The sequence below is a fragment of the Triticum urartu genome, chromosome 1 (genome assembly GCF_003073215.2).
Source record: "Triticum urartu cultivar G1812 chromosome 1, Tu2.1, whole genome shotgun sequence".
Lineage (NCBI taxonomy): Eukaryota > Viridiplantae > Streptophyta > Magnoliopsida > Poales > Poaceae > Triticum > Triticum urartu.
Window position 1 is genome coordinate 72,298,532 of NC_053022.1, and position 11,673 is coordinate 72,310,204.

The window sequence follows — 11,673 nt, forward strand, 5'->3', positions numbered from 1 at the left end:
GGGTAGGCGCGCCCCCACCTTCGTGGGCCCCTCGTAGCTCCACCGACATACTTCTTCCTCCTATATATACCCATATACCATGAAAACATCCAGGAGCACCACGAAACCCTATTTGCACCGCCGCAACCTTCTGTACCCATGAGATCCCATCTTGGGGCCTTTTTCGGCGCTCCGTTGGAGGGGGAACCGATCACGGAGGGCTTCTACATCAACACCATAGCCTCTCCGATGATGTGTGAGTAGTTTACCACAGACCTTCGGGTCCATAGTTATTAGCTAGATGGCTTCTTCTCTCTCTTTGGATCTCAATACAAAGTTCTCCTCGATTCTCTTGGAGATCTATTCGATGTAATTCTTTTTGTGGTGTGTTTGACGAGATCCGATGAATTATGGGTTTATGATCAAGATTATCTATGAACAATATTTGATTCTTCTCTGAATTCTTTTATGCATGATTTAATATCTTTGCAAGTCTCTTTGAATTATCAGTTTGGTTTGGCCTACTAGATTGATCTTTCTTGCAATGGGAGAAGTGCTTAGCTTTGGGTTCAATCTTGCGGTGTCCTTTCCCAATGACAGCAGGGGAAGCAAGGAACGTATTGTATTGTTGCCATCGAGGATAAAAATATGGGTTTTATATCATATTGCTTGAGTTTATCCCTCTACATCATGTCATCTTGCCTAATGCGTTACTCTGTTCTTATGAACTTAATACTCTAGATGCATGCTGGATAGCGGTCGATGTGTGGAGTAATAGTAGTAGATGCAGAATCGTTTCAGTCTACTTTTCGTGGACATGATGCCTATATACATGATCATGCCTAGATATTCTCATAACTATGTGCTTTTCTATCAATTGCTCAACAGTAATTTGTTCACCCACCGTAGAATTTGCTATCTTGAGAGAAGCCACTAGTGAAACCTATGGCCCCGGGTCTATCTTCCATCATATTATTTTCCTATCTACTTGCTATTTCCATAGTTGTTTATTTTGCAATCTTTATTTTCCAATCTATATAATAAAAATACCAAAAATATTTATTTTATTATCTCTATCAGATCTCACTTTCGTAAGTGACTGTGAAGGGATTGACAACCCCTTTATCGCGTTGGTTGTGAGGTTCTTGTTTGTTTGTGCAGGTACTAGGGACTTGCGTGTTACCTCCTACTAGATTGATACCTTGGTTCTCAAAACCGAGGGAAATATTTACGCTACTTTGCTGCGTCACCCTTTCCTCTTCAAGGGAAAACCAACGCAAGCTCAAGAGGTAGCAAAAAGGATTTCTGGCACCATTGCCGGGGAGGTTTACACCAAGTCAAGTCAAGATTTGATCTCCCGCAAACGTGCGGATTTCTCGTGCCGTTGCCGGGGAGATCTACGCACAAGTCAAGACATACCAAGTACCTATCACAAACTCTTATCCCTCGCATTATATTATTTTCCATTTGCCTCTCGTTTTCCTCTCCCCCACTGTACCCTTGCCGTTTTATTCGCCCTCTTTTTTGTTCGCCTTTTTTTTTCTTTCTTCTTCTGTGTCCGTGTGTTGGATTGGTTGTTACGATGTCTCTGCCAAAAAGTATTGATCTTCATCATAGAAGGTTGGAAGAAATTGAAAACAATGTTAGAAGTTTTATGTCCTTGCAATTTGAGCATAATAATTTCTTCAGAAATGAGCTTAAAGAGCAAAAAGGTTTTATGGAGTACATGAATAAAGAGCTCGATGATATGTATAAGAAATCTCAGTTTGCTCATCTTGAAAAATTAATAGCCCAAATTTCGGATAAGCAGGCCACCTTAGTTAATAAGATGGCTGCCAAACCGGAAGAGTTAGAAGATAATAAGGATGAAGATCTAAGGGTGATTGATGTGTCTCCTATTAAATCTTTGTTTTGCAATATGAATCTTGATAATGATGGGACTGGAGATGAGTTAACTTTAGTTAAAAGGCGTCCCAATGATTTAGAGTTTTTAGATCTTGATGAAAAAATTAATAAAAGTGGGATTGAAGAGGTCCAAACTTTACATAGCAATGAACCCACTAATTTGGATTTCACGGGATTTAATTATGATGCTCTTTGATATATTGTATTTCCATGTTGCAATCCGTGCTAAATTCTCCTCATGCTTATGATCAAAATAAAGCTTTTACCAAACATGTCGTTGATGCTTGCAATCTTATGAAGAAAAGCTTGAATTAGAAGTTTCTATCCCTAGAAAACTTCATGATGAGTGGGAACCTACTATTAAAATTAAAATTAGAGACCATGAATGCTATGCTTTATGTGATTTGGGTGCTAGTGTTTCCACGATTCCCAAAACTTTGTGTGATATGTTAGGTTTCCGTGAATTTGATGATTGTTCTTTAAATTTGCATCCTGCGGATTCCACTATTAAGAAACCTATGGGAAGGATTAATGCTGTTCTTATTGTTTCAAATAGGAATTATGTGCCCGTAGATTTCATTGTTCTTGATATAGATTGCAATCCTACATGTCCTATTATTCTTGGTAGACCTTTCCTTAGAACGATTGGTGCAATTACTGATATGAAAGAAGGAAATATTAGATTCCAATTTCTGTTAAGGAAAGGCATGTAACAATTTCCTAGGAAGAAAATTAAATTACCTTATGAATCTATTATGAGAGCCACTTATGGATTCCACACCAAAGATGACAATACCTAGATCCATTCTTGCTTTTATGCCTAGCTAGGGGTGTTAAACGATAGCGCTTGTTGGGAGGCAATCCAATTTTATTTTTATTTCTTTTTTTGTTCATGTTTAGTAATAAATAATTCATCTATCTTATGTTATGATTGTGTTTTTATGTTTTAATTAGTGTTTGTGCCAAGTAGAACCTTTGCGAAGACTTGGGGGAAGTCTTTGCGATCTTGCTGTAAAAAACAGAAACTTTAGCGCTCACGAGATTTACTGCCATTTTTTACTAGAGAGCGCGATTAGGTTTATTCTTTTTGCAGATGATTAATAGACAAATTCCTCACGTACACAAAATTATTTCAGAATTTTTGGGGTTACAGAAGTATTCGAAACCTACAGATTACTACAGACTGTTCTGTTTTTGACATATTCTGTTTTTCGTGTGTTGTTTGCTTATTTTGATGAATCTATGGCTAGTGCCGGGGGGTATGAACCATAGAGAAGTAGGAATACAGTAGGTTTAACACCAATATAAATAAAGAATGAGTTCATTACAGTACCTTGAAGTGGTGGTTTGTTTTCTTGTACTAACGGAGCTCATGAGATTTTCCGTTGAGTTTTGTGTTGTGAAGTTTTCAAGTTTTGGGTAAAGATTTGATGCATTTTGGAACAAGGAGTGGTAGAAGCCTAAGCTTCAGGATGCCCAAGGTACCTCAAGGTAAAATTCAAGGACAACCAAAAGTCTAAGCTTGGGGATGCCCCGGAAGGTATCCCCTCTTTTGTCTTTGTCCATCGGTAACTTTACTTGATGCTATATTTTTATTCACCACATGATATGTGTTTTGCTTGGAGCATCTTGTATGATTTGAGTCTTTACTTTTTAGTTTACCACAATCATACTTGCTGTACACACTTTTTTGGAGAGACACACATGAATCGGAATTTATTAGAATACTCTATGTGCTTCACTTATATCTTTTGAGCTAGATAGTTTTGCTCTAGTGCTTCACTTATATCTTTTAGAGCACGGTGGTGGTTTTATTTTATAGAAATTATTGATGTCGCATGCTTCACTTATATTATTTTGAGAGTCTTTTATAACAGCATGGTAATTTGCTTTGGCTATAAAATTAGTCCTAATATGATAGGCATCCAAGATGGGTATAATAAAAACTTTCATAAAAAGTGCATTGAATACTATGAGAAGTTTGATACTTGATGATTGTTTTGAGATATGAAGATGGTGATATTAGAGTCATGCTAGTTGAGTAGTTGTGAATTTGAGAAATACTTGTGTAGACAGATAATTTGCAATATGATGTATTGATTGGGGTGCTGGTGCACGCATATATAATACAAGGGAAGGCCTCTACCTCAACTATACAAGACTAGGAGGTGGGCCACAACTCCAATACACGTGCAGTACAAAATACATACTCAACACCCCCCACAGTCGAAGCGTCGCTGGAGAGACAGAGACTGGACCGAAACTCCTCGAAGACGGGATTAGGCAATCCCTTAGTCATCACATCAGCAAACTGTTGCTTCGTCGGCACGTGGAGAATCCGAACACAGCCAAGGGCAACCTGCTCGCGCACAAAGTGAATATCGAGCTCAATATGCTTCGTCCGTCGATGGTGCACCGGGTTGGCGGAGAGGTAGACCGCGCTAACGTTATCACAGTAGACAAGAGTGGCCTTGTGAACATCACAAAGCAACTCCTGGAGCAGCTGACGTATCCAAGAGCACTCGGCCATGGCGTTGGCCACGACGTGATACTCTGCCTCGGCGCTGGAGCGGGAGACCGTGGGCTGCCGCTTCCATGACCAAGAGATCAACAAGGGCCCAAGGTAGACGCAGTAGCCTGACGTAGAGCGTCGCGTGTCGGGGCAGCCAGCCCAGTCATCATTCGATTAGGCCATGAGGTCGGTGGAGGCCGTCAGGGTGAGTCCCAAGGACATGGTGCCGCGTATGTAACGGAGAATACGCTTCACCAGAGTCCAGTGAGAGTCACGCGGGGCGTGCATATGGAGGCACACCTGCTGAACAGCGTACTACAGGTCGGGGCGAGTTAGCGTCAAGTACTGTAAAGCACCGACAATAGAGTGATAAAACGCTCCACGGACGCGAGAGACCCCTCCAGAGCAGAGACCTTCGCCTTCGTGTCGATGGGGGTGTGCGCCTGCTTGCAGTTAAGCATACCGGCATGCTCAAGGAGCTCGTGGGTGTACTTCTGCTGATGCAGAAAGAAACCGTCAGCCTGGCGGATCACCTCGATGCCGAGAAAGTAGTGCAGGGGCCCCAACTCCTTGAGGGCGATCTCATCACGAAGACAAGCAGTCAGCCGCTGAAGGAGATCGGGGGTGGACGCCGTGAGGATGATGTCGTCGACGTAGAGCAGCAGATATGCAGTGTCAGCTCCCTGATGATACACAAAGAGTGAGGCATCAGACCGAGTGGACTGAAATCCCAGAGACTACAGGAAGGCTGCGATACGCTGGTACCAAGCCCGAGGCGCCTGCTTCAACCTGTACAGAGAGCGGGAGAGCAAGCACATGAAGTCAGGGTGCTCGGCATCGACAAAACCAGTAGGCTGCTCACAGAACACCTGCTTAGCGAGATGACCGTGCAAGAAGGCGTTGGAAATGTCCAACTGATGCACATGTCAGGCGCGCGAGACGGCCAACTGAAGGACGGCGCGGATCGTGCCCGTTTTCACAGCCGGCGAAGGTGTCGGTGAAGTCCACGCCCGTGCGCTGCCGAAAATCACGAACCACCTATCGAGCCTTCTAGCGCTCGAGAGAACTGTCCGAGCGAGTCTCGTGGCGAAACACCCACTTGCCAGAGATGATGTTGGCACGGAGGGGTCGCGGAACAAGTTGCCACATGCGGTTGCGCTGTAAGGCGTCGAACTCCTCCTGCATCACAGCTAGCCAGTGGGGATCCCGAAGGGCAGCGCGAGCGGAGGTGGGGACGGGTGATGGCGTCGACGTCCAGGCGGCGCACACATACTCGTCGGCAGAGTAGCGCGTGCTGGGCCGAAGCACTCCTGCTCGGGCACGGGTAGTCACGCCAAGTGGCGGGGTAGCAGGGCCGGCGGGTGCTGCGGCGGCGGCTGAGCCGGCGGTGGAAGAGGTGACGAGCGAGGGTGACGTCGAGCCCATCGCAGGGTGGGCGGGCGGGGTGCCGGGCTCAACCTCGTATGAGGGAGACGGGGACCCGGGGGCCCGCTCGGACTCGACCTCGGGGGAGGGAGTCACGAAGCCAGGTGTTGGCGACAGAGGGCGCCATGCCGGGGGGGAGGGGGGCGCCGGGGGCTGCCACCGCGCATCGCTCCACGAAGGGGGCGCGGGGCCGGCGCCGAAGGGGCCAAAGCCGGAGGAACCTGAAAAAAGGAAACACCGTCTCGACAAAGTACACATGCCTCGAGGTGTACACACGATGAGTGACAGGATCATAGCACCGGTAACCTTTGGTGTTAGGAGGGTACCCAAGGAAGATGCATGGGACAGATCATGGTGCGAGCTTGTGTGGCATGGTGGATGCGGTGCTAGGATAACAGAGAAACCCGAAGATGCGGAGACCATCATAAGACGGTGGTGTGCCAAAGAGAAGGTGGTGAGGGGCGTAGTTCCACCGAGGGTGACACAGATGAATGTTAACTAAGAGAGTGGCGGTAGCGAGGGTATTGGGCCAAAACTGAGCGGGCACGTTAGATTGAAAGAGTAACATGCGAGCGCAATCATTAAGAGTGCAGAGAATGCGCTTGGCGCGGCCGTTCTGCTGGGAAGTGTAGGGTCAAGTCAGATGGAAGGTGGTGCCGTGAGAGGCGAGAAGTGTGCGAAAAACGACGTTGTCAAACTCTTTTCTGTTATCAGTTTGGAGTGCGAGTATGGGGCGACTGAATTTGGTGGGGACATAGGAATAAAAGGCGGTGAGTGTGGCTAAAGCATCGGATTTATGACGAAGGGGAAAAGTCCACACATAATGAGAATAATCATCTAAAATCACCAAGTAGTATAGATAGCCTGTGTTACTCAACGGGAGATGTCCAAACATCACTATGAAGTAATTGAAACGGAAAAGTGGAAACTGAAGAAGACACACTAAAGGGAAGACGAACATGCTTGCCTAAGCGACAAGCCTCACAAGAGTGCTCGTCGAGCTTATCACATGAGAAAGAGAAACTCCTAAGAATTTGACGTAAGATAGTGTGGTTGGGGTGGACCCAAGCGAGCGTGCCAAAGGTCAACGCCGGCGGCAAGGGCGACGGGTGTGGATGTGGAGGCGCCGGCATGCATGGGGTAGAGCTCATCGAGACTGTCACATCGGTGAAGGACCATCCGGGTACGGGCGTCTTTCAAAGAAAAGCCAACACCGTCAAATTCAACAGTAAGTGGGTTCTCACGAGTAAGACGACGAAAGGAAACGAGGTTCGTGACTAAATCAGGTGAAACAAGAACATTAGACATAGTGATGGTAGTGGAAGTGGAGGGAAAGCTAGTGCTACCGATATGAGTAATAGGTAAGGAGGAGCCGTTGCCGACAATGATACGAGTGGGTGTGTGAACGAGATTGGAGGAGGTTAGGTTACCGGGATGAGCTGCCATGTGCGCAGTAGCACCTGAGTCCATGTACCAGTCGCCTCCACCGATAGAGCTACTCGGCGACGACGCGGAGTGATGGGCGGCGAGGAGGGTGGGGTCCCATGGCACAGGTACCGGCGGCGGCGGAAGGCCCCTGTAGGGCGGCGCCGGGACGGTCAGGCCATGACCATCGAGGGGCGGCGGCGCAAGGAGGGCGCCATAGTCGGCACCACTCGGCTGGAAGGGCGCGCTGATGAACACCTGGTGGCCAGCAGGGAGAGCCTGCCGATAGTGCGGCACCCCCTGGTGTCCTGGGCCCGCTGCTCCTGCAGGCGGTGGCGACCGCCGCCACGCCGGTTGCGTCAGCCGCCTCCCCCTTGCGGGTGCTTCAGGGGAGGCGCTGGTGGCGACAACGGGAAACACCCGGCGGGTGTGGGAGGATGCGACTGGATCGGCGCGGCCGGTGGAGCGGTTCCACCGCAGATGGTGAAGTAGCCCGAAGAGTCCATGGACGGCGGCGGCGGCGCGCGCGGGGAGGCGCGGCGCGGCGGCGGCGGCGGCGCGCGCGAGGAAGCATTGCGGGGTGGTGGCGGCGGCGTTGGGGAGCGGCGGTGGCGACGCGTGCGAGAAGGCGCTGCGCGGTGGTGGGGAAGCTGCGACGCGCGATGGAAAAAGATGCGGAGCGGCTGCAGCGGCGCGGGACGCACTGGCAGTAGCGCTTCGGGACGCGCGTGTAGAAGCATAGCAAGGCAGCGGCGGCACGGGCCTGGGAAACGGAAGCAGCGACTAAAGGAAGCAGGCTCGCGTGGGGGAAGACAGGGCGGCTGGCGCAGTGCGCGGGTGCAAGGGTTGCAGCAGCTACGGCGCGAAGTGGCACAAGCGCGCGGGACGCAGCGTCGCCACGCGAAGCAGGCGCGCGGGAGCGGTGCAGCGCGAAGCAGCAGGCACGGGACGCTGCGGGATAGGGCACACGTGTGGCAGCAACGCGGGACGCAGGGGCGGAAGGTGGCACAAGCAGGCAGCGGCGCGGGTTAGTGGGAGAAGAGGCGGGGCAGCGGCGGGTGCGGTGGTGGGTTGCGGCAGCGGCGGCGCCGGCTGACCCTAGGGTTAGACCGGAGAGGATGCTACCATGTAGACAGATAATTTGCAATACGATGTATTGATTGGGGTGCTGGTGCACGCATATATAATACAAGGAAAGGCCTCTACCTCAACTATACAAGACTAGGAGGTGAGCCACAACTCCAATACACGTGCAGTACAAAATACATACTCAACAACTTGTTCTAAAGTTTGTGATTCCCGTAGCATGCACGTATGATGAACCGTTATGTGATGAAGTCGGAGCATGATTTATTTATTGATTGTCTTCCTTATGAGTGGCGGTCGGGGACGAGCGATGGTCTTTTCCTACCAATCTATCTCCCTAGGAGCAATGCCCGTAGTACTTTGTTTCGGTAACTAACAGATTTTTGCAATAAGTATGTGAGTTCTCTATGACTAATATTGAGTCCATCGATTATACACACTCCCACCCTTCCACCATTGCTAGCCTCTCTAGTACCGCGCAACTTTCGCCGGTACCATAAACCCACCATATACCTTCCTCAAAACAGCCACCATACCTACCTATTATGGCATTTTCATAGCCATTCCGAGATATATTGCCATGCAACTTTCCACCATTTCGTTTATTATGACACGCTCCATCATTGTCATATTGCTTTGCATGATCATGTAGTTGACATCGTATTTGTGGCAAAGCCACCATTCTTAATTCTTTCATACATGTCACTCATGAGTCATTGCACATCCCGGTACACCGCCAGAGGCATTCACATAGAGTCATATTTTGTTCTAAGTATCAAGTTGTAATTTTTGAGTTGTAAGTAAATAAAAGTGTGATGATCATCATTATTAGAGCATTGTCCGATGTGAGGAAAGGATGATGGAGACTATGATTCCCCCACAAGTCGGGATGAGACTCCAGACGAAAATAAAAGAAAAAGAAAAAAAGAGGCCATAAAAAAAGAAATGAAAAAGGCCCAAATAAAAAATGAGAGAAAAAGAGAGAAGGGACAATGTTACTATCCTTTTACCACACTTGTGCTTCAAAGTAGCACCATGATCTTCATGATAGAGAGTCTCCTATGTTGTCACTTTCATATACTAGTGGGAATTTTACAGTATAGAACTTGGCTTGTATATTACAATGATGGGCTTCCTCAAAATGCCCTAGGTCTCCGTGAGCAAGCTAGTTGGATGCACACCCACTTAGTTTCTTTTGTTGAGATTTTATACACTTATAGCTCTAGTGATTCATTGCATGGAAATCCCTACTCACTCACATTGATATCTATTCATGGGCATCTCCATAGCCAGTTGACACGCCTAGTTGATGTGAGACTATCTTCTCCTTTTTGTCTTCTCCACAACCACCATTCTATTCCACCTATAGTGCTATATCCATGGCTTACGCTCATGTATTACGTGAAGATTGAAAACGTTTGAGAACGTCAAAAGTATGAAACAATTGCTTGGCTTGTCATCGGGGTTGTGCATGATTAATACTTTGTGTTATGAAGATAGAGCATAGCCAGACTATATGATTTTGTAGGGATAACTTTCTTTGGCCATGTTATTTTGAGAAGACACGATTGCTTTGTTAGTATGCTTGAAGTATTATTATTTTTATGTCAATATTAAAATTTTGTCTTGAATCTTTCGGATCTGAACATTCATGCCACAATAAAGAATATTACATTGAGAAGTATGCTAGGTAGCATTCCACATCAAAAATTTTGTTTTTATCATTTACCTACTCAAGGACGAGAATGAATTAAGCTTGGGGATGCTTGATACGTCTCTAACGTATCTATAATTTTTGTTTGTTTCATGCTATTATATTATCTATTTTGGATGTTTAATGGGCTTTAATATACCTTTTTATATTATTTTTGGGACTAACCTACTAATCAAAGGCCCAGTGCAAATTGCTGTTTGTTTGCCTATTTCAGTGTATCCCAGAAAAGGAATAGCAAACGGAATCCAAACGGAATGAAACCTTCGGGAGAGTTACTTTTGGAACAAACATGATCCAAGAGACTTGGAGTGGATGTCAAGAAAGAAGTGAGGAGGCCACGAGGAAGGAGGGCACGCCTAGGGGGGTAGGCGCGCTCCACCCTCATGGGCCCCTCGCAGCTCCACCGACGTACTTCTTCCTCCTATATATACCCATATACCCCGAAAACATCCAGGAGCACCACAAAACCCTATTTCCACCGCCGCAACCTTCTGTACCCGTGAGATCCCATCTTGGGGCCTTTTTGGCGCTCCATCGGAGGGGGAATCGATCACGGAGGGCTTCTACATCAACACCATAGCCTCTCCGACAATGTGTGAGTAGTTTACCACAGACCTTCGGGTCCATAGTTATTAGCTAGATGGCTTCTTCTCTCTCTTTGGATCTCAATACAAAGTTCTCCTCGATTCTCTTGGAGATCTATTCAATGTAATTCTTTTTGCGGTGTGTTTGTTGAGATCCGATGAATTGTGGGTTTATGATCAAGATTATGTATGAACAATATTTGATTCTTCTCTGAATTCTTTTATGCATGATTTAATATCTTTGCAAGTCTCTTCGAATTATCAGTTTGGTTTGGCCTACTAGATTGATCTTTCTTGCAATGGGAGAAGTGCTTAGCTTTGGGTTCAATCTTGAAGTGTCCTTTCCCAGTGATAGCAGGGGCAACAAGGTACGTATTGTATTGTTGCCATCGAGGATAAAAAGATGGGTTTTATATCATATTGCTTGAGTTTATCCCTCTACATCATGTCATCTTGCCTAATGCGTTACTCTGTTCTTATGAACTTAATACTCTAGATGCATGCTAGATAGCGATCGATGTGTGGAGTAATATTAGTGGACGCAGAATCGTTTTGGTCTACTTGTCGCGGACGTGATGCCTATATACATGATCGTGCCTAGATATTCTCCTAACTATGTGCTTTTCTACCAATTGTTCGACAGTAATTTGTTCACCCACCGTAGAATTTGCTATCTTGAGAGAAGCCACTAGTGAAACCTATGGCCCCGGGTCTATCTTCCATCATATTATTTTCCTATATACTTGCTATTTCCATAGTTGTTTATTTTGTAATCTTTATTTTCCAATCTATATAATAAAAATACCAAAAATATTTATCTTATTATCTCTACCAGATCTCACTTTCTAAAGTGACCGTGAAGGGCTTGACAACCCCTTTATCACGTTGGTTGTGAGGTTCTTGTTTGTTTGTGTAGGTACTAGGGACTTGCGTGTTACCTCCTACTGGATTGATACCTTGGTTCTCAAAACTGAGGGAAATACTTACGCTACTTTGCTGTATCACCCTTTCCTCTTCAAGGGAAAACCAACGCAAGCTCAAGA